We start from the raw sequence: 7,301 nt of genomic DNA on the forward strand, positions 1-7,301 counted from the left end.
TATATATACACTTTACGGCATGGACGGTGATATACAACTGTATTTTAATACATGTCACACACTAAGCTATGTTGTGTTATTTTACGAAAAATTGTGGTACTTACCTCAAAATAAACTGCTAGAGATATATAGAGAAACAAAAGGCTGCTAAGAAATATCTTTGTAAGTCACTCCACATTGCACAAACACACACACACAAGACAAACATATATATATATATATATATATATATATATACACACACACACTCACTCCACTATAGTGAGAGTGAGTGTGTTTAACTGTCATCGAGTAGATGTATGAGGAAAGGTATTTTAGCCGTGACTATCCCGTCTTTCTACGTGCAGGGAACTTAGAATGAAACATTATCCAACGTGTCCTCGAAGATACTGGATGTGATTTGAGGGAAATTTTGCTGCTATATCTAGCAGGTTGGACAACTACACAGAAGCACCTTTCTTCGTTGGCTCGATATGAATGATGTGTTTGAGCCAGAAGTAATTTTACAAACGTTTGCGTGCGCGTGTCATATATACATATATATTTATATATATATATATATATATATATATATATATTATAAATACATATATATAATGAAAGACACTCTTGTGTATATCATATACATTTTTGTATATTACGTGTGTAGATATATTTACCTGTCACCCGTGTCTAGCAGTCTTAAGTACAGCTCTGTCTCTTTTCTCTTCTGTTTTAACTCAGTGTTTTGACTTCGTCTCTTCTTCCTCCTGATTACGAGTAGCCCAGCTTCAATCTTTTCATAGCGATATTAGTTTTACCTTAGCTTCTTTCTAAGGAAGTCTTTTCGATTAATATTTTTAATTTTTTGTTGTTGTTTGGGGTTATAAAAATCCTGCCCACATCAATAAAATGTATCTTTTCTATTACATAAATTTATAATATATTTATATATATAAATATATTTTAAAGAAATGTGAGAATCACGTCACCCGCCTTTCAATCATTAACTCTTAGGTTTCGCTTTCTGACAGATCTTTAAAGCGTCTCGACATGATTATCTCACGAGTTACTTCCACTTGATTGCTGTATGGTGGTGGCGCTTTTTCTCAAGGAATTTTTAGGTTTAGTGTTTCGTTTCAGTTCCTGATTTTGATTTTACGCTTTGTATTGTTTAGTTTTTGTTTTCTTTTACTTCTAACTTTCAATTCTTCGCCGCTATGTGGCGCTCGCGCTTTAAGAAGCTCCTAAAATGCGACGAAACGCAGAGAAAGTTTATTTAAAAATAATAATAGTGAAAATAAAATATTACGAAATGTAACGAAAGTTTGTAGAAAACAAAAGTGAAATCGTCTGAATCGAAAATGAAAGAATAAGACCTCTTTCAAAATATTAATATTAGTTTAATATCCGAACGTCGTGAAATTTCTTATTCCTATATATGTACACCGCACTCGTTTCAAACCACGAGCCAGTGGTTTAAAGCGTCATTACTCTTTGTATTAGCATAAAGATTCGCTATTCGAATCCAGTTTTAGAACTATGTACATATTGAGAAAAAATACCTGATGACGACCAGACAGCAAACCGATTGACATATATAGTATAATTATTTTTTAAAAGATGAAGATTAATAATCTAATCGTATTAACAATAATTCATAGACATTAAGAAAGAATAGAACAAATGAATTATGATTGTATTACTTTCTGTTTCTTAACCAAAGAATAATTAATTCTACCTCCACACACCAGGGACAGAGTATAGTGTGTTTCTAAAACAAAACATCAAAATATGAGAATTAAAAACAAAACAAAAGGATAAAATAAGCCAGAGAATATTGTCTTTTCGTCATCACCTATTTATTTTTTGATAATTTTTTAAAATATACTTTTTGCAGTAAATGTTAAATCTAACTTTCGATTTTCATAGGAGTAGCGTCCATGAATAATGATTTATTTTTGTTAATATGCTAATTTACTACTAGTGATTTCCTTACAATTCTTTTCACAAATATAATGATGTATATTTTTTCCATCGTGGAGGTCTAATAAAGTCGAAATATGTCCAAAGTTGTTTCTCAATTTGCCAAAATAATGAAAATAATATTAATTTGTTTGGCTGATATTTGCAGACAACATGTTGCTACTTGGTTTATCAGAAGGTGATCTCTAGCATGCACTGAACAGGTTCATTGCTGAGCGCTGCAAGGCAAGGGTGAAAATTAGTGTTGCAAAGACAGACATTTGTCCTCTTAAGAAAGTCTTCCCAATACACTCTACATGTTAGTGGAACATCATGTGGAGAAGTTTAAACATCTTAGGGCCATATTAACGAGTGATGAGAAGCAGGAAGCTGAATTTAATGCTAAAGTTGCAGGTGTTGGTACAGTAATGTGCCATTATCCAGCATTCAATCTTTAGAAGAGGAGAAGTTGGAAAAAAAGCCAAATTTGTTATTTTCAATTTTGTTTTTTGTACCTATTCTCACCTATAGTCAAAACTGTTGGATAATGACCAAAAGAGTACAATTTCAAATACAATAGGTAATGTCCAAAAAAGAACAATGATGTTACTCCAAAGGATCTCTGGAGTAATGTTACTCAATAGGGTGCATAGCTCAGAGATCAGGGAGTCTATAGAACGAGTCACTACCTTTCCACATTCAGAGGTCACAGATCCAGTAATATGAACATGTGGTTAGAATTTGGAAGAAAATAATTGCAAGACAGATTCTTTAAGCTGAGGCAACTGGCAGGAAACCTAAGGACAGACTAAGAATGAGATGGTTGGGTAATGTCCATAGTCTCAGTTTGTCATGCTTAAGAATCCAGCCAAAAAGTCTAATAGCAGTTGCTCCTGATAGGACTATATGGTGGAAATACATGCAGACACTACCCCAGCAACCCTCTTAAGAATAGTGGACAGAGAAGAAGGATGGATCTCAGTACATTAAATATGTTGACACAAACAGTGGTATGATCATACCTTCTACCAATGTTCCAATCTCTTGGCAAAAAAAAATGAAAAAGGGAGAGAGAGAAGTTACTCACCTATCAGAGGAGATCTGATGTGGAGAGATTTAACACAGGGGAACACTTAAAAGCATGTTAAGATGTTATACAGATTAAGTCTACAACCCAGAGACAGAAAATCACTATATTTCACCAAAAAAGAGAGGGAATAAGTATGTGTGTATGCATGTATGTATATATATTTGTATAAATATTTTATACCATATTAACATCTAATTTCCTCCATTTATAAAAAATATGATTGAATTTGTTGAATTTCATTCTATAACTTAAATCAGATACTTAATATACGTATATTTGTATAAAAATATATATATGTACATGTGAATGCGCTTAGCTTAAGTGGTTAGCATATTCAGCTCACAGTTGTAAGCAGATTACTGGCAGTGTGTTGTATCCTTGAGCAAGACATTTATTTCATGTTGCTCCAGTCCATTCAGCTGGCAAAAATGAGTTGTACTAGTAATTCAAAGGTCCAGCCTTGTCACATTCTGTGTTGTGCTGAATCTCCTTGAGAACTACATTAAGAGTAAGCATGTTTGTGGTGTTCTCAGCCACTTGCTTGTTGATTTTTACGAACAGGCTGTTCCATTGATTGGATCAACTGGAACCCTTGTTGTAACCAATGGAGTTCCAGGTGCATGCAATAAATATATGTATGTATATTTATATACACACACACATATATATATCACGGTTTCAACCAGACTATCTGATGTTATTATACACCATTGGTCTCAATGTGTTTTGTACTGTTCAAGTATATATATATATATATATATATATATATAATGGACTCTCCCATAGTTAGATGATGTATGAGGGTTCAACAATTTCTAATAAAACAACCACATAGATGATTTGTTTATAGTGATCAAATGTTTGTGTAGACATAATCTTACTCTCTCCATCATATTGACATTACCTGTACAGGTGCAACTGGGTGCCACATGATCGCAGAGCAACATGAAACAAAGTGCTTTGCTTAAGAACTCAACACAATGCTCGGTTTGGGAATTGAACCCATGATCTTGCAACCGTGAGTGTAACACCCTAACCACTAAGCCATGCACCTTCACACACACACACACACATATATGTGTGTGTGTGTGTATATACATACACATACAGGGTGGCCCAAAAGTAGGTTTACAGTTATTCAACTGTCCCTTTCACATTCATATATTAACAGTTTAGATCTTAATTATACAAAAATATGAAACCATTATTCTATGCTAATTTAGTTAATTTTGTCAAGCTCCCTTTTCAGTTTGTAAGATTGAAATTTAAATGTAATAAAATGTTTTAAAAGAAATTTAAAGTGCCTACGTGATAACTGTAGACCTACTTTTGGACCACTCTGTATATACAGATAGATATAGATAGGGGGTCACATAAAAAGCACCCAGTACACTCTGTAAAGTGGTTGGTGTTAGGAAGGGCATCCAGCTGTATAAACCAACCCAAAATAGACAAGGGGACCTGGTGCAGCTCCTGTCAAGCTGACCAACCCATGCCAGCATAGAAAACAGACATTAAATGATGATGATGATGGTCATCATGATCATGATCGTGATGATATATATTAAACTATCAAAGAAGAAAGTGAGTACTCAAAACCACATTGATGAATGCGTCATTTATTTTAATAGAATAGGTGGTGTTAATGCAGTACCAATGGTTTCATGCAAAGTATTTACATTTTTTAACTGCAGCTTCAATAACACTGGCATAGCACTGACAAGGTACAAATTATCAGCCACCTAATAACCTATCAATCAGGCGACTCTGCCAGCCTGATTGATAGGTTATCAGACAGCGGGATGCATGTTTGCTCTTAAATACAAAGACCCTCCCTGGCGAAGAATGTACCCCCAGCATAGTCTAATCATTAGTGACTTTAGACTTGAGACCAGAAGGATGCCAAGAAGCAGATCAATCTTGAAAAGAAGGATTTGGAACCTAACGACACTTCACATGGTCAGAGATTTAAGGACATCCTCACGGAGCAATTTGATGAGAGGGAGGAGGAGCCACAGACTTGTGACATAGAGGGTAACTGGAAATTCCTATGTGACAGCTTACTGAGCACCACAGATCAAATCTGCGGCTGGTGCAAAGTCCCTTCCAGACCTAGGGTAACATGGTGGTGGAACAATACTGTAGATAAGGCCATTAGAGCAATGAAACAGGCCTGGAAAACCTGGAAGAGTGCGGGTAGCAGGAACTGTACCAGATAGCCAGAAGGGAGGCTGGGAGACAGGTATATATAGCCAAGAGAGAAGCAAATAAGAAGAAGTCTGCGAATGTTCAGCGAAATGAGGACCAAAGAACTGAAGTATTTCGGATTGCAAGACAGTGTGTGAGAGAAAATTACAGGAGAGAAGTGTGTCTGCATAGATGATGGTGCACTTGCTTTTAATGATTCTTCAAAGAAATAGGCTTGGAGATGCCATTATGAAAGGCTGCTGAATGTGGAGAATGAATGGAAGGAGGAGAGCCTGCCAGATGTTGACCCAATCGAGGGACCAGCTACCCGAATCGATAGCGCCCTGGTAGATAAAGCAATTAAGGATTAAATGTCATGAAAAGCTCCCGGCCCGTCAGGAATCACTGCTGAGATGCTTAAAATATCTGGTGGTGTGTGTTATGGTCTAGTCATAGCAGCACCATAGTCAGCTGCTACAAAGGTAAAGGTGATGCTTTAGATAGAAATAACTACAGGGGCATCAAACTGATGGATCAGGTGATGAAGGTCATGGAGAGGGTCATAGCCCAACTAATTAGGAAGAGAGTCTGCTTAGATGAGATGCAGTTCAGTTTTGTGCCAGGTAGAAGCACCACTGATGCTATATTTCTGGTAAGGCAACTGCAGAAGAAATACCTAGCCAAAGATAAACCTGTATACTTGGCTTTTGCTGACTTGAAGAAAGTCTTTGACAGGGTCTCCTGATCCCTTATCTGGTGGGCGATGTGGAAACTAGGGATAGACGAGTGGTTAATAAGAGCTGTACAGGGATGCTGTCAGTAAGGTAAGGGTTGGCAATAAGTATAGTGAAGAATTCTGGGTAGAAGTAGGGGTTCACCAAGGATCAGTCTCCTCTTATTCATCATAGTCCTCCAGGCAATAACAGAGGAATTCAAGACATGCTGCCCCTGCGAGCTCCTCTATGCTAATGACCTTGCTCTCATAGCTGAATCACTACCAGAACTAGAGAAGAAATTTCAGGTGCGGAAGCAAGGTTTAGAATTGAAGGGCCTTAAAGTCAATGTTGCAAAAACCAAAGTCTTAGTAAGTAGGAAGGCGAACAAACCACAAATCCCTTCAGGTAGATGGCCCTGCTCAATCTGTAGAAAAGGTGTAGGTAGAAACTCCATAAGATGTACCCAGTGTAAGCTATGGATGCATAAGAGGTGCAGCAACATCAAAGCAAGGTTAACCGGGATGGTAGCTTTTGTGTGTGGCAGATGCACAGGGGCAATAAACACTGAAGATGCTCAGAAAACGATTCCATCACATGCCAAGGGGAGAAACTAAAAGTAGTTGATAGCTTCCGCTACCTATGTGTCCAAGTCTGTAGTGGTGGGTGGATGCTCTGAGAGCGTTACCACTAGAATAAGAATAGCCTAGGTAAAGTTCAGAAAGCTCCTACCTCTGCTGGTGACAAAGGGCCTCTCACTCAGCGTGAAAGGTAGATTGTATGATGCATGTGTGCGTACTGCCATGCTACATGGCAGTGAAACATGGGCTGTGACTGTTGAGGACATATGTAGGCTTGAAAGAAATGAAGCTAGTATGTTGGACATAAGAAGCATCAAATGTGGTGGGCAAGAGAGACGACTGCATTGGTATGGTCATGTGCCGTGTATGGATGAGGAGAGCTGTGTGAAGAAGTGCCACTCCCTAACAGTGGAAGGAACCTGTGGAAAAGGGAGACCCAAGAAGATATGGGATGAGGTGGTGAAGCACGGCCTTCAAACATTGGGCCTCAAAGAGGCAATGACAAGAGACCTAGACCTCTGGAGATATGCTGTGATTGAGAAGACCCGGCAAGTAAAGTGAGATCACAGCCATAGCCTATACCTATGTTGCATAACCAGCCCATTTAAAAAATACCTTTGAATCATTGGGCGACACGCCATGCTTGAGGAGACCTATTGCGGAAGTAAAATCAAAAATCAAAATCAAAATGGAAATTGTAGTTGTGGCCGATGCCAGTGCCACCTGACTGGCTCCTGTGTTGGTGGAATGCAATAAGCACCATTCCTGTGTGGTCGATGCCAGCCC

At 37.8% G+C, this 7,301-nt stretch overlaps 2 protein-coding genes across 4 annotated transcripts in view; one reads left to right on the forward strand and one right to left on the reverse strand.

The window, feature by feature from the left end:
- Positions 1-7,301, reverse strand: part of LOC106869128 (probable E3 ubiquitin-protein ligase HERC4) — a 99,900-nt gene that overhangs the window by 82,208 nt on the left and 10,391 nt on the right. Inside the window, exon 1 of one of the 3 annotated variants that reach the window (XM_014914691.2) lies at positions 660-1,191. The exons of 1 other annotated variant lie outside the window; for it this stretch is intronic. The gene's annotated coding sequence lies outside the window, so the exon portion shown is untranslated. Of the gene's footprint in view, positions 1-104; positions 488-659; positions 1,192-7,301 lie in introns of those variants that run through there. One more of the 3 variants, XM_014914693.2, reaches the window with a different exon arrangement.
- Positions 1-7,301, forward strand: part of LOC106869129 (uncharacterized) — a 36,034-nt gene that overhangs the window by 829 nt on the left and 27,904 nt on the right. The window lies entirely within an intron of this gene.

This window comes from Octopus bimaculoides, chromosome 5, assembly GCF_001194135.2.
Source record: "Octopus bimaculoides isolate UCB-OBI-ISO-001 chromosome 5, ASM119413v2, whole genome shotgun sequence".
Lineage (NCBI taxonomy): Eukaryota > Metazoa > Mollusca > Cephalopoda > Octopoda > Octopodidae > Octopus > Octopus bimaculoides.